This window comes from Mustela nivalis (genome assembly GCF_964662115.1).
Source record: "Mustela nivalis genome assembly, chromosome: 15".
Taxonomy (NCBI): domain Eukaryota; kingdom Metazoa; phylum Chordata; class Mammalia; order Carnivora; family Mustelidae; genus Mustela; species Mustela nivalis.
In genome coordinates this window covers 13,219,309-13,243,153 of record NC_139034.1, presented here as the reverse complement: position 1 = coordinate 13,243,153, position 23,845 = coordinate 13,219,309, and the positions used below count along the sequence as shown (strand labels likewise).

The window sequence follows — 23,845 nt, the reverse complement described above, 5'->3', positions numbered from 1 at the left end:
ATTTAAAATGTTCAAATGCATTATTATTCTAAGAAATAATAATGGACCCAACAAGGATAAGAATGTTTCTGGCCCTTAGTGAGAGAGAAGTGCATACTATTTGCTCTGTTAACGGGGACTGCAGCTGATATAACATTTCCGGAGGACAGTTTGGCAACACGATAAAGAGCCTTCAAAATACCACATACCTGCTGACCTAGAAATTCTACCTTATCTACTTTATAGTGTGCATTGGGTAATTTTTTTAAAAAAGATTTTATTTGACAGAGAGACAGCGAGAGGGGGAACACAAACAGGGAGAGTGAGAGAGGAAGAAGCAGGCTTCCTGCTGAGCAGGGAGCCTGATGCGGGGCTCGATCCCAGGACGCCAGGATCATGACCTGAGCTGAAGGCAGATGTTTAATGAATGAGCCACCCAGAAGCCTGGGATGATTTTTTTTTTTTTAAGATTTTATTTATTTATTTGAGACAGAGAGAGAGGGAGAGAGAGAGAGAGAGAGAGTTGACTCCCTGTTGAGCAGGAAGCCTGATATAAGACTTCACCCTAAGACCCCAAGATCATGACCTGAGCCAAAGGCTGACACTCAACTGCTCAATCAACTGACCCACCCGAGAGCCCCTGGATAATTTTTATTTCAAATTTATTTGCATTATATATTACATAGGAAAACATTTGGAGAAATATTATCAAGATGTTAAGATGAGTTTCTGGGTGATTTTAAAGTTTGTTTTTTTTTCTTTTTCTGAATGCTTTCTACATTTTCTATTTTTTTCAGAGTGAATCTGTGCTATTTGTGCCATTTTTAGAAAGATAATAATAATAAAAAAAACCTCCAGGAAATGTACTTATCAACCCTATTCTGAAATTCTACTATGTCCAAGGTACCATGCAAGGTGCTATGGGTAATAGAATAGGAAGATGACCATTCCTGACTTTACTATTACTTATGCTATGTAAGTATTAAAGTTAAGAAAAGAGAGGTATGGGGTGCCTGTATAGCTCAGTGGGTTAAAACCTCTGCCTTTGGCTCAGATCATGATCCCAGGGTTCTGGGATCAAGGCCCGTGTTGGGCTCTCTGCTCAGCAGGGAGCCTGCTTCCTCCTCTCTCTCTCTCTGCCTGCCTCTCTGCCTACTTGTGATCTCTGTCTGTCAAATAAATAAATAAAATCTTTAAAAAAAGAAAGAAAGAAAAGAGAGGTATGAAGTTAGAGACAAATATAGTCCAAAGACAGAATTATATATCTAATCACAAAATTTTGGAACTGGTAATTATGCATTGATTCTATATAAAAACATTTAATTATGCTATTATAGCACTACTACAGATACGATTTACATAATCCTCCAATGATGTGAACATTCTATGAATATTTCATAATGATTCTCATTTTATCGAAGCAGAAAGCTTAAAAAAGCAAATATTATTTAAAGACTTATAATAAAATATAGCAGTCCTCTGCATCACCCTTCTCTACTCACCAAAAAAATTCAATCTCAACCCTTACGAAAAATCTGCTTCTCTTGGTATTTACCTCTAATTTCTATTAGTATGCTGTCAAACTATTTCACCACCCTCTTGATCTTCAACAAATCTATTTTTGTATAATTTACACATTTTTCAATAAACTCCTACTAACAGTGAGATCTTAAAAAAAAAAAAAAGTCTTTTCAGCTGACTCAGCAGCTGGACTCTCTCTGCTTCATCCTGGAGGGCCCACCCAACCATGTCAGCAAAGAACCAAATACTGACCACCTTAGGCACTGTCTGACGCCCTGGTCATGTTCAGTCAGACCGTGTTTCACAGCCCAGCCTCCTGGCATCAGGAATAGGTAAGTGCATCTGCTTACCACAGATCATCAGTCCAGGAGGAAGACCCCAACTGCCTTACGGTCCCTCAAGCTGGACTTAGAACCAAACTGACATGAGACAGATTAACAGGAGAAAATCAAATTTAATAGTATGCATAAGGGGAATCCATAGAGACAAGACATTTCAAAGACAGTGAGGCAGCATGAATGAGCTAAGGAGACAGGTAGGACCTGAGGATATAAAAGGGAGGAAGGAATTTAGCAAGAAGGTAAGAGGAGAAGTTTGGAAAAACAAGGTTGCTCTATTAGGCAGATCAGTTTTGTAGGTAAAGGGGAGTCTCAGTTACTAGCTCTCTGCCCGGTACAGGCTCTCCTTTCCAAAGTAAATTTAGGCAGTTGAGGGGAAGGCAGGGAGCTTTTTTCCCGGCATCTGCGAGGTTTTGGTTAACTCAAAATGATTTTTACACCAAGTGGCCCGTGTTGGGGCAGCCTGCCCTTGGCCTCCACACATTCTTTCTCCCATCTCTTTACAATAATAATAATAATAATAATAATGATAATAAAATATCCTCTTGATGTGATCTGAGGGCCTTGTCTCATCCAGTATTTCATGAAAAATGCATCCTATCTAGTTCCAAAGATCCTTTTTCACCCTCACAGATGTAAGTTAAAAAATCAAAGGGTAAAAATATTCCCAAAACACCTCCTCCCCCTTCCCATCAGTGAGTGTGGTAGTTTCTAAATAAAAGCAGGGACCCATCATACTTAGATCCGCCCATACTTAGATCTCTTCTCCTGACGGCAGAAAGTGAAAAAATCTTAAGGGAAAAAGCTTTTTGGGCAGCTCCCCAATTATGAACAAACTGTGTGTCAGTCACAAATAAACTAGAATGCATTTTCCCATAAAATCCATGGTAAAATGTTTCCCTAGCTCTCTTGGACCAGCCCACAAAAGCCCATTTGTGTCATAAGACAGCTGAAATGCTGCACATCTGCAGAAAAGAATATTCAATTTAAGACCTGGCAGAGATCCCGAGCCCATATTCTAGGCACCTTCAAGACGTTCATTTTTTTTTTTTTTTTTTTTTTAATTTGACAGACAGAGAGAGAGAGAGAGAGAGAAAACGAGCAAGCACAAGCAGGGGGAGTGGCAGGGGGAGAGAGAGAAGCAGGCTCCCCATAGGCTCTATCCCAGGACCCTGGGACCATGACCCCAGCAGAAGGCAAACACCCAACCAACCCAGGTGCTGCAGAAGTTGATGTTTATATAGTTTTGATTTCATGTAAAACCATCTCCAGCACTGTCATTAGCTTTCTCTGCCATGATTTCAGAGATCTGACTTAATAAACACAGTCAAATAGAAGAGAAGGTATAGGTATGAGAAAGGGTGACAAGGTAGAAGGAATTCACTTGTGACAGAAGAGAGGGGCACGCTCAGTCCCTAGCAAGCATGGGAGGTGGGACCCCACTGCCCCAGCTGGAGTGTAATCAAATTTGGTATTTGTGATTGGTTTAACACCATGTAACGTTGGCATGGAGCTTTACTGTTGGCAAAGTGCCATCCTATCTGAACAGGACAACATAGTTATGGCGACTAGTTTACAGTTTGAGTAAAGTGGTACCCTGCCTAACTTGTCTAAGGCAGCACTGCTAGTAATCCTGGAGGAGGAGTAGGGGAGAGGGGACCAGGAAGGGAGAGAGGGGACAGGGAGAGGGAGGGGGCAGGGGAAAGGACAGAGAGTGGAGGAGGGAGAAAAATCCGCCAAACAAAATGCCCCCTGCACATGCTTAAAGGCTACACGTGCTCTGATCTTCTCCACAAACATTTGCACAGCAAGCCCTGAGGAATGTTTCCCCTTAATCATTAAAGGCAAAAAATAAAATAAAGGGGGGAAGCGAGGCCTAACAGAGCTGCCGCTGCGTCTGCACTCACTTGGAGAACCGGAGAGGCGGAGGAAGGAAGGACTCTGCACTATTTTGTCCTAAGAATGTTGAGCATTTGCTACCACTTCCCACCCCAAATTCTCCTGCCTGAGCTCCGTCTGCAGGGCTTTACTTGCAAACAGGAAAAGAAAGATTCCTAGCAATCGTGCACTTGCTCAGCAATAACAACACCATCTTCAAAATTCAGGGGAGAAGAACCGAAAGTCAGGGAATTCTTCAGGGAACTTATTGTGGCCCCTATTATTTCTCCTGGAAGTCTGGCTCATGATTCTTGGGTAAGGATGGAGCAAAGCCAGCTTCTACTGCACATTGGCGCAGAGGCTTAAATCCTTAAAGATTATGAAACATCAACCCCAAGAAACAAGATAGTTATTTAACAAGAGGATGAAATACAAGTGTCAGCTGCATTAAAATACAGGAAAAGCAAACAGCAGGAGAATACGGAAGCGCTAAGTATTCAGAGAACTTGGGCAAGTAAACAATTATTGAGACACAGTTCAGTTCTGGGTAATTTATTTTTTTATTTTTTATTTTTTTAAAGATTCTATTTATTCACCTGACAGACAGAAATCACAAGCAGGCAGAGAGGCAGGCAGAGAGAGAGAGAGAGAGAGAGAGGAGGAAGCAGGCTCCCTGCCGAGCAGAGAGCCCGATGCGGGACCCGATCCCAGGACCCCGAGATCACGACCTGAGCCGAAGGCAGCGGCCCAACCACCGAGCCACCCAGGTGCCCAGTTCTGGGTAATTTTTATACTTAGATTCTTCAACATCCTAAAGGTTTCTTTGTAAAACAAATTTTGTTATATTAGGATATACAGTTGGATGCAAACAGGAAGTCCAAGAAAGCCAGCTCATTAAGCAGACTGTTTTCTGGGCACAGGAATCAAATGCAGTTAAGTTTTCCACGACCCATGAGTGCATTGTCTCCGCCCAGTTTTCCGCCCTTGCGGGGCTTCCTCAGGCCTGCCTGTTCATTCCATTAGCCAGCTGGTAGATGCTTAAGGAAAGTGAACGGATGATAATAGCAGCTGAAATAGAAGCCAAGTGGGCAGGCAAATCTGGTGCAAAATCATCTTAAAATCCAAAGTCGAGCCAATTAGTTTTGAGTTATCTGGGTCTGTGTTTCTTTTTACTCACATAAATCAACCGAGAGTTAACGAACGCCATCGGTCTATGGCAAGGGGAGCGAGAAAACGAAGGCAACTGAAATGGAACAACAGAGATTTGAGAGTTGACAAATTAAATAATGAAAACAGGAGAAAACTAGATCTTTAAAGGAAGAAAATTGGAAAAGGTAAACATCAAGTAGTTGTTCAAGAAAGACAGAGGGGGGAAGAAGGACAGAGAGGGTCCGAAGCGGCTTCCGTGGGGCTAACATTGTGTTTTGTGATCGAGGAGCTGGGGACATAGGTGCGTTAACTCTGACAGTTTATCAGGCTATCCAGTTAGGATTTGTGCCCTTTTCTGTAGGTATAAGTATAGTTCCAAAAAAGAAAAAAGTTACTAAAAACAAGTTACCTTTGATCAGCCAAGAGTACAGTATCTGTCACATGATGGACGGGAAAAGCGTCTGAAATAAGACGAGGGGAGGGTCTTGTGTTCAAAAAGCATAACCTGGTAACAAGCATACAGACTTGGAAAATGGGCAGAAACCAGCGCGATGCCTTCGGCTGCTGCTGACCAGAAGGCCCCCGCCAGGCCCAGCGTATGGTCAGTGCGGAAGGCCAGCAGCTCATGCCCAAGCTGTCCACATATAGTAAGGCATTGGGCAAAATTTAAAAACAGCTTTATTAATAGCAACCTCAGTGTCTTCCCGTGGAGTGGTAAGTTTTGAAGAAAAAAAAAATGGAACGATTTACTTGATCTTCAATAAGGATTTGATGTCAGACCATAGAACACTGATAAAAAAAAAAAAAAAATACAGGGCCAGATGCCTCAGCTCCCTGCTGGACATCTGCCTTCAGCTCATAATCAGTCAGCACTAACTAGCTGCTGAGTGGATTGGCAGAAACCACCCGATAAAATGTGGGTTCTGTACTGTTCAGTAATTTGACTATAGATATAGATGAAGAAATTCAGGCCATCCTTAATTTCAGAAAACATCTAATTGTCTGGGTTCACCTATGGGCTGTACAGAAAGGTAAGAACATTCAAATTGTGGAGAAGGTTTTTGAAGGTAAAACTCAATAGGAGCACTGAGATCATTTGGGAAATGAAAAGAATTATTTCTGTTAAAAAATGGTAGCCCAATGGGGCGCCTGGGTGGCTCAGTGGGTTAAGCTGCTGCCTTCGGCTCAGGTCATGATCTCAGGGTCCTGGGATCGAGTCCCATATCAGGCTCTCTACTCAGCAGGGAGCCTGCTTCCCTCTATCTCTCTCTCTGCCTGCCTCTCCGCCTCCTTGTGATCTCTCTCTGTCAAATAAATAAATAAAATCTTTAAAAAAAAAAAAAAAGATGGTAGCCCAAGAAGTTAATTCTGTCGATTATGTGAAGTTTGGCTAACCTCCATCAAGCACATGCTCTGTGACGTGACAAGCACAGTGAGTGAGGGCGTTCCCTGTGGAGGCTTAGAGTAGGGGCTGTACATCAAATAAAGACCGGTATGGGTACATCAGAAATAAATACTGGATTACCTAGGGAATGTGGGGAGGGAGCCTCAATATTTACTTATAACATATTTAAGATTTATTTTTAACATAACAGGAAGAGTTACGAGAAAAGTTCCTTCATTTGTCAAAACAACTTATGCTGATAAAACACCAGAGGTCAATGGGGGAGCACGAATCTGAATCCAGGATTAACAAAACTTGATGGTTTCATGCCAACATATACCAGAAAATAAGAAGCAGTGTTTTAAGCAATGCTGGAAAAATCAAACACGTGGATTGCTTTTTACTTTGATGATCGTAACCCTACAAGGTTGCTATAAGGATGAAATATTTGGATCGAAGTATTCTGATAAGTAGCACAAGACACAGGAGAGGTGTTTTTTACTTGAACAGACTCCTAGAGGTCAGGAGACTGGTCTTTTTCACTCTAGTTTTCCCTATGTCTGGCCCATGGTTGGTCCTCAGTTAAGATTTGCAGGATGAACGGGTTCGGGTGCGGATTTAAAGCAAGGATTTAAGAGGAAAAGTGCTGTATGTGTAGCCGAGGAGGAGATGCTGGGGGAGATGGAAGAGACAAGACGAGGATGAGGAAGGCACGGCAGTGAGACCATGTGTCACAGGGCAAAGAAATGCAATGAAAGGAGCCCATGGCCATGGGCGACTTGAGCCATCTCTGGCGGCAGCCGGACGTGAATAGCAGCGCACAAGTATGGCGGCCCGGGAAGCATGGAGCATCAGGCCGAGGTGGAAAAGCCTAGATGTGGACCTGAGAAGCCGAATCTGCTCAGAACGAGGCATAGCTGGAATCTTTCCCATCAGGATAGACAGCCTCTAGGGCTGCTTGAACATCTCAGCAACTTTCCTATTTGGAAAACACCTTTCCCTTTGTGGGCTACCACAGACAAATGACCTTTGTTTGGCTTCTAATATTCTTTTGCGTCATTACGTGAATGAGCAAAGCTCACTTCATTCATCTCTGTTCACATTCTCTAAACTCCATTTCTTAGCGGAGATGCTAACTGCTCTGAAATAGAAGTACTCAGTGTTGGGAGTCTGAGCAAGCTAACGGAGACCGTGGTGGGGGCTTACTGGCCGGTCTCCGCAAGGCCTTGCCGGGTGAGATGTGGCCGGTGGGATTACCACATTCCTGGGCCTTCACTTTGTGGGTCCAGAACCTACTTTGGCTGGACACCCAGCCCAACGGCAGCCCTGTAGCTGCCACCGTGTGCACGGTGGAGCTTTGCTCAGGCCCCACACTCTGTCCCAGCCACTCTGCATGCCAGCCATGTCCTTGTCCGTGGGCTTGTCACCAGCCATCTGGAGTACGTGTTAGCTTCTCTGCAGGACTCTCCTGATCTCCTGTTTGCCCCATACCAATAGATGTTACTACCACTCCTTTCTCAGGCCCACTGAGGGACCCTATTTCAAAATATTTACAGGTTATAAAACAAGCTAAAAGCTATTAAATAAATATATTCATTCCTCCTACCATTTTAAACATACCTTCATTACAATTAAAATAAAGAAATATGTGGGGGTGCCTGGGTGGCTCAGTCGTTAAGCGTCTGCCTTCTGCTCAGGTCATGATCCCGGGGCCCTGGGAATTGAGCATTGCCTCCGGCTCCCTGCTCAGCGCGAAGCCTGCTTCTCTCTCTCCCACTCCCCCTGCTTGTGTTCCCTTTCTCGCTGTGTCTCTCTCTGACAAATAAATAAATAATTTTGAAAAGCTATGTTTTTCTAAATGATTGAAAGTCAGAAAAATACCAGAGATGATAGTATTAACTTATTGCACACTCTGATAATTCTGTTTATGAGTTGGTAATATTTGGATAAATACAGAAAGACACTGATAAATACATAAAGACACTGTATTTATTCCATAAAATTTATTTTCTTGCCTTGATTTCAGTAAAATCACTATACAGTTAAAATTAAGATTTTTACATAAATTACTTTTTTTTTTAAGATTTTATTTATTTATTTGACAGAGAAATCACAAGTAGGCAGAGAGTCAGGCAGAGAGAGAGAGAAGCAGGCTCCCCGCTGAGCAAAGAGCCCGATGCGGGGCTCGATCCCAGGACACTGAGATCATGCCCTGAGCCAAAGGCAGCGGCTTAATCCACTGAGCCACCCAGGCACCCCCATAAATTACTTTCTTAAAAGATTTTATTTATTTGAGAGAGAGAGAGGGGGAGAGAAATAGAGCAAGTGGGCACAAACTGGGAAGTGAGAGTCAGAGGGAGGGGGAGAAGCAGACTCCCCTGGGGGAGCGGGGATGTGGGATTGATCCTAGGATGCAGACCGAGATCATGACCTGAGCTGCAGGCAGCCATTCACGCAACTGAGCCTCTCAGATGCCCCCATAAATTATGTTCCAGGAACATAAATTTTGTCCTATTCTGTTCTAATAATCTAAAGTATTAAAAAACAGTATGTAACTGCATTTAGTGTGGGTAATATTTTAATACATTTACCAAAAGGTTAACTACCTTAATACGTTAATAACGTAAAAAGTTGAAAACCCAAGTTTTGAATGTTTTAAAATCTCCCTGCAAAATACTAAAATGATTAATGAATCAATATTGAACTTCGTGTATGCTCTATATAAACCTACACATTTGCATATACAAGTCATATGGTTTAACATTGCAAATGTCATTCAGCCTCCACGTAGAAGCCTTCCTAACACTGCACTAAATCACGGGAACCTGCAGAGCCGTGACAAGCAGGGAAACGGAAGCACAGCACTATTGGGAAACATCTTCTTATGGTACAGTGTATTGCATCCATGCTGGGGACATTCAACAAGCTAATGTGTCTTTTCTCTTCTAACCCCTTCTGCAGCCCAGATCTTTCCTGTTCGCCAAAGTCGTATCTGCCTGAGTCAACAGTGGCGCAAGCCACCAATTTCCATTCAAGCGTCCAAGTCAAAACGCGAGGTGCATGCTTCCTGGGTTATGAATGGCACTGAGGGCCAGATACCTAGTGACAGAGCAACCTAGTGACCACGTGTGTTTGTGATATATGGGGCTACCTTCCTGCCCAGGTTCAAGGTATAATAAGCACGTAATATGCACCTCTGGGGTTATGATGAAATGTAATAATGGGAGCAGTAACTACATACCATGTGTCTTACACTCAATCCTCACAGCTCCTCTGTGTAACAGCTAGTTTACTGAGAAAGAGGCCAGGAGAAAGTAAGTAAAAGAGCCCCAAGAGCCAGTAAGTGATGGGCCTGGGAAATGAACTCTGGGGCCCAGGATCTTCGTTAACTAGCTAACTCTTACACTACGCTATTAGAATGGATGCTCCCAACCCTCAAGGAGCTCAAGAGAGGCATTTAAGGGAAGGTTGTAATATTTTACTGTTACTGATTTGTATTCAGTTGACAAGAACTGTTGTAGTGAAGGTAACACTCCAGACCTTCTACCTCAACTTTGACATTCTTAAATCTCCACAGCTTCCATTATAGGGTGACTTCCGAGTATGGGTTACTATTCTAGAGAGATGACCAATTCAATTAACAGTTAATATGTGGGCTGACTCTTACTAGTTTAGCTCTTAGAGGAAAGCCTTATCACTCAGGTCATAAGATGCTTCACCATAGGAATGGCCTCAAAATGAAATGACCTCGGGGTGCCTGGGTGGCTCAGTCACTTCGGCTGGGGTCATGGTCCCAGGGTCCTGGGATCGGGCCCTGTGTCGGGCTCCCTGCTCGGTGGGAGGCCTGCTTCTCCCTTTCCCACTTTCCCTTGCTTGTGTTCCCTCTCTCACTGTGTCTCTCTGTCAGATAAATAATCTTTAAAAAAAAAGAAAAGAAAAAAAATGAAATGACCTCATTTTCAAAGTAGTTAAGTATCTTTTACAGAAACCTATTCTTCTTCTTGTTTTTGTTTGTTTGTTTGTTTTCCTGTTCTTAAATCCTGATTAAGGAGCCACCTGCAGAAAATACAGGGATTCATTTCCAGTTTATATCATAAGACCTAATTATATGTGCCATGGTAAATTTTATGTTACAGAGAAAATCAAGATCTCTTACTAAAAAAGCTTTGTAGAGGTGGGGTAGGGATAGTGGAGGACAAACTTAGAAAACAGTGAACTCTAACTAGAAAAGCCCATGAATTCTACCATTGCAGGAACAGCAGCATATCTTTCTGGTAGGGCAAATGTTAAGTTAAAAACTCTACACACACTGAAATATTAGTAGGGAGAAATAAATCGAAAGAATCTAAGGTCAAAATTATTACTGAATTCTTTTAGTCAATGAGAGCATTTTGTTATCTCCTTAAGAGAATGGATGCTTTGAAACAAAACTGATGAAAAGAAAACTGCAAAAAAAAAGTGTTCTAGAAATATGGCCATGGAAGGGAGCCAACATGAGAGCCAAGAAAAACTAACATGGCTGCTGCATGACTTTGGTAAAGGAGAGGAAAACCTGGTGGAAAGCTACAAAAACCCAAACATAACATAAAATTCTAACTCTCACCAAATAGTCATTCAAAATGCAAAAAAGAAAACAAGCCACAACAGTTGTACAAAAGAGAAAATTACAGTATAAAGTCTCTGAAGTGTGCCTGTGCAGCTTTCTTTAGGGAGGGCTGAAGTTGGCATGCCGTCCTTCAATAATACGCTGCATACCAGAGAAGCCAACTCACCACAAGCGTGGTCTGTAAATCACTGTCTTAATCCAAAGGAGCTCCATTTCACACAAGTGATCTGCAGTTCTCTGCAGACTGGCCCAGACAATGCTTCCTCAGCAGAAAGTCCGGTTGGCCCGCTAAAGCTATCTCCTGCAGTTATGCAGGCAGGGCTGTGGTAATCTGCTGGAAAATCAGCTGCCCCCTCCTTGTAGGTCCTCAGTGTCTGGTTCAACATGTGACCATGAACTCTACTTAGCGCCAAGAGCCAAGGGATGGAAAAAAATGAAGACAGAAAATTCCAGAATGTGTAGGATTTCCTAATCATTTCATGATCTTTAAAAAGTGTTTTCATTTTAAAACACACCTGCGAAACTGTTCTCTTTAAGTAGCACGGCAAGATAAAAAATTTACCTGGTATCCATGGAATTAAGCAATTTTTAGGAATTAAATGGAAAGAAACCCAATTGATACCTCTAGTTCTTAGAAATGCAGCAATGCAGGAGGAGAAAGCCTGCACTTCATGGGCACGGACACTGGCTTAGTGCGTCTCTTGCCCTGGGGTCTCTCGCTGCAAGGCAGAGTCTAGCCTAAAGGGCCAAGATTCCATGAAGAGCCTGTACAAGAGCAAGAAGCCCAGAGCAGTGTGCTTCCCTCACGTCTGCACACTGTGGGCCCTGGGCCTCCTCTTTTTTTTTTTTTTTCCCCTGGGCTTCCTCTTGACCGCCGTGTTCCCTTATCTTTCACACTAGGTATCAAAGAGTACTTTGAGAGATATAGTAGTTTCCCCTTCAAAACTGGCACAGTGAGTTTCTGGGAGGAAAAAAGGTACATATACACTCGGACACTGATATTTTCTACATTGGTAACTAAGTACATGAATCTACCATGTAAAAATAAATTCTTGAAACCGATCAGTATGTTCTAGACTCTTCACAAACCCTCCAGTGTTTCAAGTTGTCTTTCAGGTGCTAATTTATATAACAAGGAGTTTAAGTAAAACAGGGCAAATTCCAATCCCATTTTCCAATTTAAAAAAATTCTTGGTTATTGTACAGACAAGTGCATCGGGGGAAAAATTCCATTATTTCTATAATGTAGTAGTTAATGGAATTAGCGGTAGGCCCACAGATGAACCTAACTTTGGCAGTAGTGTCTCTCTGAGGAATACCTTTTAAGAAGTTCTAAGTACTCAGACGGCTCCCCAAACAAGACAGCCCGAACCACAGAACTATGCAAGTAAGGTTTTACACTTCCCCTTAAAGCCCCCGGAGTGGCTACCCCTGTAGCGGGGAGAAGGTGCTGAGCTCCACCCCCCCCCACCCCCAAACGCATCCCTACAGATGGTGAGATGATGGTGAGATGAGCAACCCTGGAGGGGGCACCGGAAAGGCTGTGGAGGTCCCCAAAGGGGAGGAGCGCACCAGCACGGGAGAGCTAGGAGCTACAGGAGAAAGGCCCAAAGCAGAAAAAAAGCCATTGCCAGCTCACCCAAGCTTTAGGTCCATATGGTACCATACAAACAAGAGATCAACAGCCACAAGAATGGTTCCGTTCAGGGTGATACCAGCTAGCACAACACCCTCAAGACCCAGCGAACTATTGGAGGAGCGTTTCCTTATTCGGACCTACAAAGTACTTGCTCGTAATGACCTTAACCAAGATGGGAACTAGGAAAGCATGTTCTGGTACAGATATTTCACTACGCGTTTTACAAATCAGTGTCGTAAACGTGGTCCTGTCCGTTTATTACTGCTATGCTTTTAAGGAGCTGCACCTACTAGAGTCAGTGTGTGTATTCCTGGCATGCAAGCCATCCTGGGGGATGGAGCAGCAGCTGCCGGCTCACTGGCTGGAGTCGTGCTAGTGAAGGTTAGAACTGAGCTATACACCGAATGGGTAACCGATTGAGGCTGCAGGGGAACATTCTGAGAGAGAGACAGATCTCTCTGATTATCCAAACAGCATACTTTGGCCTGCTCCCAAAGTCTTGACGTACTCTCATGCTTACAGAAAAGGGCACTGTGTTTTCAATACAAAGGCTCAGAACCTAATTCCACATCTCACTTAAAATATCAAACCCCCAAATTCACAATTTTCCCTTAGCATTCGCTTGAGAGAAGTAGGACCATGTACTAAAATTCTGTATTAGTTCCAGAGAGGCCTCACATTCAGATAATTACAGGTTTTGTTTACTATAATGCGGAAGGAAAGAAACCAAAATGAAAAACTAAATAGTTATGTTTTTCTTTTTGGAAAATTTACCTCAAAATTATCAGTATTTCTCACCCCCCCCCCCCCAACTGAAGATGGCACGTCTCCATCATCCTGATAGGAGCTAGAAGGGGATAGACTCTACTTAGGATGTTTTCGCCCAGGATCATTGCCTTTAGAGACCAACACTGCAAAGAGCTGCACTAACCCCAGCCCAGTGCTACAGCCTGTCTGCAGTCGTGTTCTGAAACACACGCAGAGAGCGAACCCCGCCCAGCAAAGCCTTATGGGAAACTTGGTCCTGCCGGGATTCAGGAGTGGTCCAACTGGAATTCACTGTGTCTGGCAAATATTTCCTAAAGTAATTTGCTATGATTGCTTAATCACATAAAAACGAAAACCTACACAAAATTACCTAAATTATTAACTTCAAAGCATGAGAGATCAAAACCTTTTAATATGCAAACCCCTCTTTTATGCTGGAAAACGGAGTGGAACAGAGGGCGACAGCTCCACCAGCCAACTGGGTGTTCTAGGGCACGTTATGACCCTTCTGAGTGTGTTTCCTTCCGTCAAATGAGATTAAGGCCTGGCTTGCTCATGCATTGTGAGGAATGAAAAAGATGAGTGGTATTAAAGGGCTTTCTTTGTACCAGTGTTTCTTGGGAGGGACAATGTAGTTCACTTCAGGATCTGAATTTGGCAAAACAAAACATTTTTTTAATTTCAGTATCTCCTTTCATTTTTATTCTGTAAAGAATATTCATTTTTATCCCTTGTATTATTCTGTTTTGATGAAAAGCGGAAGGATTACATTGGTCCAGATAACATAAAGGAAATTCTATCTTCCTATGTAGAGCCAGAGGAAATTTCCTATATACCACATACTTGATATAAAAATAATCAGCCTGTTGGACAGAGCTAACCAAGCCCTCTGGTGAAACTGGGAGAGATTTTAAAGGGCTAACAGGAGACAGCAGAGAACCAGTTAGCAGAGAACTACCTCAAACAGCAAGGACCTGTGAAACTCATGATCAGATACAAATTATTTAAAAGCTCCCCATCCTATGTATAAAAAGGCCAGTGGTCGGGTTCTTGAGCTTTGCAAATAGTTCATTGCTTTCATTCTTGAACTAGGTCTTCTCCAGGCAACCGGGGCAGGTGGGTAACTTCCCAGTGAGTGTGTATACCACAAAAACAACATTCTAGATAGTTCAAGCTTTAGAGTAGGGTATCTTACCCGAAGGACCCAGACTGAATGGAATTTCCAGGTAACTGTTCTATCTTTATACCTTCCCTACACCATCTGTTAATGCTTTCAGAGAGGGAGTATGCAGTTCTTCCTTTCTAGATCTGAATCAAGGACATGTTCAAGCCTCCATAAGAAAATGACAAAGCAGCTACCACAGAGTAGAGAAAAGGATGTGTCCTAGTCCTGACACACACTAGCTCAGTGATCCTGTGAGCTTGGTTACATATCTGTAAAATAAAGATATGTCCACTGTGCTTTTCAGAGTTGTTATGGGGATCAAATAAAACCACACATGTAATTACTTTGTAACTATAAAGCACTGAACAAATGTAAGGTATTATTTTAAGAAATTAAAAAAATGGTTATATAGTATTGATAATTGTGTGTTAACTGAAACACACATATATTATCTAAGAGTATCTATCATGTGCATAATGATTAATAGCCTAATACTTTATCTCAGTGACCCTCAGAAGAACCCTTGAAGTTACTGTTCCCTTTTCATTAGGTAACCAAGGCTGACTGTCCAAGGACAACTGTTAAAGGGTACACCTGATTCTCCCCCAGACCTTTCGGACTCTACATCCACAGTCCTTTCAGTTAACACACACCTTTAATTCACTTGATCTGTGAAGATGTTTTCTACATTTTCAGGATGGTGAAGTTCTGCTTTGGTAAAACACGGATTAAACAGTTAAAATGAACATAAAGATAAAGCCAATGAAATGTAACAATATGGAAAATGATATTTTCACAAACCAAGTATTAGTCAATCCATATCTGGTTTCCCAACCAGATACTCTCTAACTCATTGATTTTTTCCATGGTTAATGAAGAGCTGGGTGCCTAGGTGGCTCAGTGGGTTAGAGCCTCTGCCTTTGGCTGAAGTCATGATCCCAGGGTCCTGGGATCGAGCCCCGCATCGGGCTCTCTGCTCACCGGGGAGCCTGCTTCCTCCTCTCTCTCTGCCTACTTGTGATCTCTCTCTCTGTGTCAAATAAATAAATAAAATCTTAAAAAAAAAAAAAGATATACGAAGAACAGCCTCATTTCCATCAGATTTTCACCTGAACTTGGAAATAAATACGAATTACTGGTCCACAGTTTTTCTCTGAAATGGAACTCTTTGTAGCATATGCTGATGAAGCTTTGTTATTTTCATATGTACCCGAGGGAGGTAACATAGGCATCATCACAGACATGAGCAGCTGAGCCTAAGGAACCAGGCTGTCTTAGGTCATACCCACATACTAGCCACATACCCTTAGCCTGGTTACTTCTCCAGGCCTCAGTTTCCTTCCCTGTAAATGGGAAAACACTACCTTGAAGGAAGAGTAAACTGGTTTTCCCACGTGGCTAGGCCAATCAATCATCTTACTTTACAGTCACGGTTACGTGTCTGCTTGGCTGTCTGCTTTTGGCTAGGGATAAGCCCAGTTGGCTTCCACCTGTCCTGGCTTGTTCTAAAGCACACTGCTCTCGGATGGGGACCAATTTATTAGAACAAGAAAATAGAAGGGAACCCTTGGCGTGCTCCTTGCAAGTCTGGGCAGCAGGCGGTGACACACCTGTAGGTTGACACTTCAAAAGACAGACATTTTGAGCAGAATGGTGTCTAATCAGACACTCCAGTTTTCTCCATCCATTTGAGAACAAAGTACGATTTTTGCCATGTAAATAAAGAAATGAACAGGAGTAAATTTGTATAACCCAGTCCAGAAGGCTGAGATTATAAGATCTGATGTACAACATAAATCCATTGCATTTACTTTGACACATAAAGAACGGGATGATTATACTCTTTATTCTTCATTTTCAGGGACTGAAGTGGTAATTGATGCTTACATTTTATATTTTATATTAAACACTTCAGAATAAAAATCCTGTTAAGTATTCCAAGCTCCAGGATTTATGCATAAGTATGCAGAACAGAGTAAGCAAGCAAACCAGGATCTGAAATAATTTTAGTTATGGAATCTTAATGACATGTGATCCTTAACTCACTGAATTCCAGTTAAAATTGATTCTGAGATCCCATTTTTAACTCAGCAAGTATGGTGATGAGAAATTAAGAGCTGGTCATGAGGATCCAAGCGAAAACTCTAAGAGTCTGCTCATCTTATGGAGGAGCTACTGTGGTAATAAAATGGCACACCAGACGTCAAATTATAGAATGGTCCACTTATTCCTTGAAGATTCCAAGTCCAATCTTCTATGGACTTGTGACATTGTGATTTATAAGAAATAAATATTTGGTCTTTATCTGTTCCTGGCATAGCGTGCCTAAAACTCTGCAATTTCCTAAATGAAGAGAGCAATAAAGGTGTCTTTGGTTATGGAAATGAATCAGAAAGCCCCTAGGTCACTTAAAGATGAAGGCTGGGTGTCCTACGCCTCCTGACTTCTGGGGCAGGGACAAGAGCTAGAAATTAAGCTGTCATCAAAGGCAAAGGATTTGATCAATTATGCTTAAGGAAGTCTCCTTGAATACCCAAAGGACAGGGTTCAGAGAGCTTCGGATTGGTGAACAGGTAGAGATCCTTGGAGAGAGAGGATACGGAAACTGCACACCGGACCCACATACCTTACACTACGTACGTCTTCATCTAGCTGTTCTGTATCCTTTGTAAAAAACCAATAAACCGAAGAACATGTTTCTCTGAGTTCTGTGAGCTGCTCTAGCAAACTGAGTAGGGAGTTGCAGGGACCTCCAATTTATTAGCCAGCAGGTTAGAAGCACAGGTGATCATTTGGACTCAGGCTTGGCATAACAAGTGGGGTGAGGCAAGGGGGCACAGTCTGTGGGACTAAGTCCCAAACCAGGGATCTCTGATTCGGGGAGAAAGTGTCAAAACGGAATTGAGTTCATTGCTTGGCACACCCTGGAAGCCTTCATGGGCTCTCAGGCTATATAGAGACTGAGATTCCTGACAATTTTCCTATCAAAGTGAGCGAAAGTCCATTTTAAATGGCAAAATAAAACCTAAGCAACCTTACAGAGTTCACCCAATAGATTTTATTTTGGGAAATATTACTCATCTGTGAACTCCCTAAATCTGAAACCATGCGGTAGGTATGTACTTGCAAAGCCAACAGTGGCTGTCTTGGGAGTCGGTTCTCACAAATGTAAGACGTATTCACTTGCCAATTTGGCCTTCCAGATCCAAAGCCTTACCTTCTTAGATGTGTCTAAATAACACGACCAGCTCTTTTTAGCTTAGGCGACCTTTATGGACCCACCTACCGCCTGGTAGATTCATCCATAAGAGCCACTTGGGTCCTACAGTGCAGGCCACCCCTTAATCTTTGCCTGTTTTACTCAGGAGCGTCTTTTGCCTAAATGAATTCCTAGGTTTGTCTGTCTCCTCCCTGACAATCCCAAAGCTTACAGATTATTTTAACCTTTCAAATTAAAATTAAGCTCTTAGAATATTCAATGAAAAAAAATAGGGAGTCGGTCTTCTACTTACTCATCTGATAAATATTTTTTGAGCATCCACTAGGGGCCAAGGTCTCCAGATACAGCGGTGAGCATTCAGACAAAACTTCTGTCCTTGTGGAGCTTATGCGATGGTGGTGACTAGGGAAGGCGGTGTGTGTGTGTGTGTGTAAGAATAGACAGTATAGAATAGACGCAGTAAACAGGTAAATTCTATAGATGTCATAAGGCATTAAGTGCTATATAAAGAAAATGCTGAGGGTAAGAGTGTTGGAGGAGGGACCACAATTTTAAAGAAGGTGGAAGAGTTAGAAGAAATGATCCTTTCCTTCAGCAGTTCAGTAATACTTGGCTCAGGAACCAAATGAGATACATTTTGCATTCCTAGGACTTAGGACATAGCAGGACTTAAAACAGTTGCTGGAAAAAATGCCCATACTCTGTATTTTGCCAAAGCAATGCTATTTATAATAAAGGGATAGGTTTATCAGACAGCCAATCAGGAAACAGATATAGTATCTGGTATCAACAAAACAGCATACCTTAACAGCAAACCCTTAGAATTCTATCTCAGTACCCAAAACAATAATCCTACTACTCTGGCCCCACTAGAATTCTGTGGACACAAGTTCTCCAGGATAATCAGGACCATCCTTCCAATATTCCTGTCACTGCGAAATAAAAATGTCCTTTGATCACCTTCAAGTGGTAAATATGCTACCTCTTCCTTTAGACCAATAGGAGAAATGTAGCATGGGAAAAGGTGGTAAGGGTTGGCAATCTCAAAAGCTCTTAGGGATAGGGAGAAGACGTAAATGAAAGAGATTATAAAGTACAACCACCCTTATTTAGGCTAAGATGTTAATCACTGCAACTATTCCTCCCATCGAAGTCACAGGACAGTCATGCTTCCTTGCCTCATTCAAGAATCAATCTTTGTTTTCTCTTTCTTTCTTTCTTTCTTTCTTTCTTTCTTTCTTTCTTTCTTTCTTTCTTTCTTTCTTTTCTTCCTTCCTTCCCTTTCCTCTTCTCCTTTTCTTTCTTTCCCTTCCTTTTTTTCCCCTTTCTTTCTCTCCTTCTCTTCTTTCCTTTCTTCTTTTAAGTAATCTCTCCGCCCATTGTGTGGCTTGAACTCAAGACCCTGAAATCAAGAGTTGCATGCTCTACTGACTGAGCCACAGGCAGGCACCCTAAAAAATTTTTTTCTTAAAGGCATATTACTTCAGTGGCTCTCTGAGTATGTGCACATCAGCTGATGAGTGTACAATATAATGTCATTACAGATCCTCAAGCTTTCTCTGCAGTTTTTCCTCCCTGTTGTGGCAGTCACACCGACACTGACATTCAATCATACACAGTCATTCATTTACTAAATAAATATTAATGGATGCCTGTATGTGCCTGTATGATTTCAAGTGCTGGGAATACAAAGGCAAACAAGGACCAACTCATTGCCCTCAGGGAGCCTATATTCAAGTGGAGTTAGACAACAAAGAGAGAAACACAGAATACAGTGTCAGTTCGGAATGAAGCAAGTTCTGGATAGAAAATGATGTAGGTGTATGCAGGTGTACAGGTCGCTTTAGAGAAGGCAGCTGTGGTTAAGCAGTCTCTAGGATGGCCCGAAGGATCCTCACCTCCTGATAGTCACCCTTTGTATAATCCCCCCTTCAGTGTGGGCTGGACTTCATTAACTCACTTCCAACAAACAGAATTGGGCAGAAATGAATGACAGATGTCACTTCTGAGATTAAGGTGTAAAAAGACTGTAGCTTCCATCTTGAGTTCTCTACTTCCTGGATCACTTGCTCTGGGGGAAGCTGGATCCAATGGCAGGAGGCAGTCCCAAGTGAGTGAGCTTGGGAGCAATCATCCACCCATCCCAGCCTCAAGAGGACTGCAGCCCAGATGACATGTTGATTGCATCCTATGAGTCGGATTTTTCCAGCTAAGCTCCAACCAGATTCTTGACCCACAGAAACTGTAAGAAATGTTTTTTTGTTTTGTTTTGTTTTGTTTTGAGCACTAAGTTCTAGGACATTTTGTTATACATTAATGGATAAGTAATACAGTGGTCAAGGATGTTTCCCTGCGTAAATGACCTTGAAAAGACACCATGTGAAGATTTAGGGGAGGAGAGTCTAGGCAAGTATAGGACAGGTGCCAAGGCTCTGGAAGGGGCACTAGCTAGGCAGATATGACAGATATGAGAAGGCCACTGGGGCAGACAGTCACAGGTGATGATGATGTGGGAAGACAGAGACCAGTTGGTACAAGCCAGCTTTGAGGTCTCTCACGGATAATGAGACAGAACCAATACTATGAAAGCCACTATTCTAATCACCACCAATTGGCTTAAGCAATAATCAATATACAATAGTGATAGATAATATTTGAGTATTTACACTAGGAATTTGCTAAGTGCTTTATTTCACTCATTCCTCACAATAGCCCTATAAAGCTGGTATTTTATAAATAAGGAAACTGAGGGTCAGAATTGTTAAGATACTGTCTTGTATTTACAAGTTAGAAAGTGGTGGAGCCAAGATTTAAAGCAGGCCTCTGACTTTAGAGTCCCTATCCTTCACTTCCATATAGTACTATCTTGAAAGAGAGGCCCCAGAAAGAAAGCCACTTTCACTCCTGAAAAAGAAAAAAAAGGAAAACTCCAAACCCTCAACTGTTGTTTAAGCCACAAGTATAGTCTCCATCTGCTACATACTCTAGCAGTTTGATTTTCTTGTGGAATCCTTCTAATAGAATTGGTTGAGGCATTACCTACAATGTTGAGGTTTGACCCAAGTCAGCATGGTAGCCTTAGAAAAACACACAGGCAGCTCTTCTTTTTGAAATACATTAAATGTCTTATGTAACAAATATTGGAATCTACTGAGGATTAGTATTATTAGATACAATACCAATATATTCTATTGTATGCAATTTTATGCTTAGCCTGGCTTCCGGTCAATATCTTTATACGCAGCACCCAAACAGGTGGCCATCTGCTCTAGTACTTGCTTTCCCTCCTGCTTAACCTTTGTCTTGAAGCTTAGGAAAGATTATGAATGTTTTATCTTAATTTCTTTGTGAAAAGAGGAGAAACACAATTTCTCTTTGATTTCTACCTATACTCTATAAGTAGGAATGCTATTTTAAAATATCATTCTTGAAAGCAATGGATGTAGCAGACTGATAACCTTTCATACAGGGGTCCACAAATTTGTATTTGTCCTAGGCTAGGGGAAACAAAAATAACAGAGGAGTTTTGCTTTCCAGTTTTCACTTGGAAGAAATATGAAAGAAACCAGCCTGTTTGACACAATTCATATTATAATAACATTAATAACATTGATTAAGAACATACTCAATGGGCCAGATACTGTTCTATGAACTTTGAAAATATTATCCAAATTAATAGCTATAGTATCTCTCTATCTGATCAGTATTACTGTTATCTCAATTCTACAGATGAGGAAGCCTAGGCACAAAGAGGTCAAACAGCTTGTCCAAGGACACATAGCGAAAAACTCTACAGCCAATACCAAAACCCAGATAGTGTGATTCCAACACCACAACCTCTTAACTCATATGCTGAAGTATTCAGGACCCCAAGCACATCAATTTCCGCTCCCAAGATAGACTTTTCTTAAAAAACAAAAACAAAAAAGAAAGGAAAAAGAAAAAAGGGCCCATAAAAATCAACTCCCCTATGTATATTAGCCAACCTAAAACTCTTACAATATCCTACTGTCCCAGTAACTTGGTATTTTTTACTATATTCTTTACCATATATTACAAATGCACATACAGATTAAAGACTGCACCCTCCTTACATCACACCTGGGCTGTTAGAAATGTCGCCCAATGCACTGCTGTCTTACAAAGTTTCCTTCCACTTATCCATTCTGCACCGGCAAGGGATTAAAAAAAAAAAAATAAAAAACCTTGGGGCATTCCATGGCTCAGGAATCTTTACCGGCTCCTTTACATTGGGAAAGAGAAAACGATTTATCCTGGAATACTCTATTTATTTTACAAGTCTACCAACTTTAATACTCAGTGAGCTGCAGACTACACCCATCTTATTTGCTCTCTACAGTGCCTAGGACAGTGGCTGGCAGAATAGGTGCTCATGGAACAGTCCTTGTTTCACAAGCATCTCTCAGCCATCCTGGTGAGATATATATAATGTATATATTAACAAATGCATATACAGATTAAAGATAAATGATATAATTTTAGGCACAGATTAAGAACTACACACAAACACATACACACAGTGCTGAAAGTTTATTCCTTTAAAAAGGTTTGTAATTTTGCTTTTTCATTGTTGAATAATCTGTTTTTAGAAAATTCTGAGTATAGTCTCCCATGTCCTTGGTCTCTTTTATTTCTCTGATCAAATGTCACCTTCTCTGAAAGGCCTTCCCTAACTACTCAATGTCTCACCCTTCCTATTTCCTATCTCCTTCTTTAACTTCCCATTTATACTACCACCTTAGATCCCATCATGTATTTATGTATTTTATATAATTGCTATTACAAAATAAACTGCTTGTGGGCCAGTTTGTTCTCGGGTATATTCCTACTACCTAAACAGTGCTTGCAGTACTATTTACGGAATGAGTATGAATGAATGAAACGTTCCCTTTGAGGAGAGCAACTTGGTTGAGGGCAGGCAGCAGCAGGATCAAGATCCAGCTCAGTGTCCCATCCCTCAACCTTCCCACTTGTAGCCCTGGATTCCCAGCCTTGTTAATGATGTGAATTCTGACCTGGATGAGGGAAGGAGAGGAGGGCGGCTGCATGCATGGACACCCAGAAGCAAGGACTGGTTGGGGAGGAGAGGAGATGGTAAATCCTGCCATACTGGTTTTGGTTGTCAGGGAGTGGTAGAAAAACAAAGGGGTCAAAGACAAGGATATGGGACCATTTTCAATGCTTCCTTTACCTTCCCTCCTACACAGACTCTGTCTCCAAGTACTGTAATTCTCATTTAGCAGTTTCTGTGTATCACCACTTGCATCCTCCTTACATCACACCTGGACTGTTAGAAATGTTGCCCAATGCACTGCTGTCTTAACAGTTTCCTCCCACTTACCCATTCTGCACCAGCAAGGGATTAAAAAAAAAAAAATTAAAAACCTTGGGGCATTTACATTGGGAAAGAGAAAGCAATTTATCCTGGAATACTGTTTTTATTTTACAAGTCTGCCAACTTTAGTACTCAATGAGTTGCTAAAAGGCAGACTATGCCCATCTTACTTGCTCTCTACCGTGCCTAGGACAGTGGCTGGCAGAGTAGGTGCTCATGGAACAGTCCTTGTTTCACAAGCATCTCTCACCCATTCCGGTCTGTGTTTAGCATGATACTTACTCAACATTATATGTTAGGGCACTTTATCACAAATACAATTTGTTTTCTTTGTCATGTGTATACCTGTTGTCTGCCCTCGCTCCAAAACTGTATAAGGCTTTTTATGACAGTCCAATATTATACTGTTATCTCTTCTACTTCTTAGGGCTAGTGCCCCTACTAGGATCACATTTGCTGTACAGAGATACAATAATCAAGGTACAGAAGGAAGTCATTAAAAAAAAACTGCAGACCACACAGTAATTGTACCAAGACAATTTATCAAGTTTCAAAAAAAGAAGGAAAAAAAAAAACCCAAGAATCTGAGGACAAAAGGGCTGGGCTTTGGGTCTTTGTAAGTAGTTGAAAGCAGACTGGTGGATTTGGGCCCACTTCCTAGGAGCCCAGTCTGAGGGATGTTACAGAGATGGTCTCTGACTTTAAGTTATGCTAACAGAAAAGATGACTCTTCTCTAGTGATCTGGGGACTACCTACAATCTTAATGCTTCAAGGAGACAAAAAGAAGGGTGGGGAATGGTATGCCATAGAACTTGATATGCTTTATTTCTTGAAATGCAAG

At 41.8% G+C, this 23,845-nt stretch overlaps 1 protein-coding gene and 1 long non-coding RNA gene across 3 annotated transcripts in view; one reads left to right on the top strand and one right to left on the bottom strand.

Annotated features, from left to right (window-relative positions):
• LOC309848787 overlaps nt 1-7,854 on the top strand; it is a 230,280-nt gene extending 222,426 nt beyond the window's left edge. For both annotated transcript variants that reach the window (XR_014303284.1, XR_014303285.1), the window contains exon 2: nt 6,461-7,854. This is a non-coding gene — a long non-coding RNA (uncharacterized lncRNA). The remainder of the gene's footprint in view (nt 1-6,460) is intronic.
• POLR1D (RNA polymerase I and III subunit D) overlaps nt 1-23,845 on the bottom strand; it is a 45,249-nt gene that overhangs the window by 16,341 nt on the left and 5,063 nt on the right. The window lies entirely within an intron of this gene.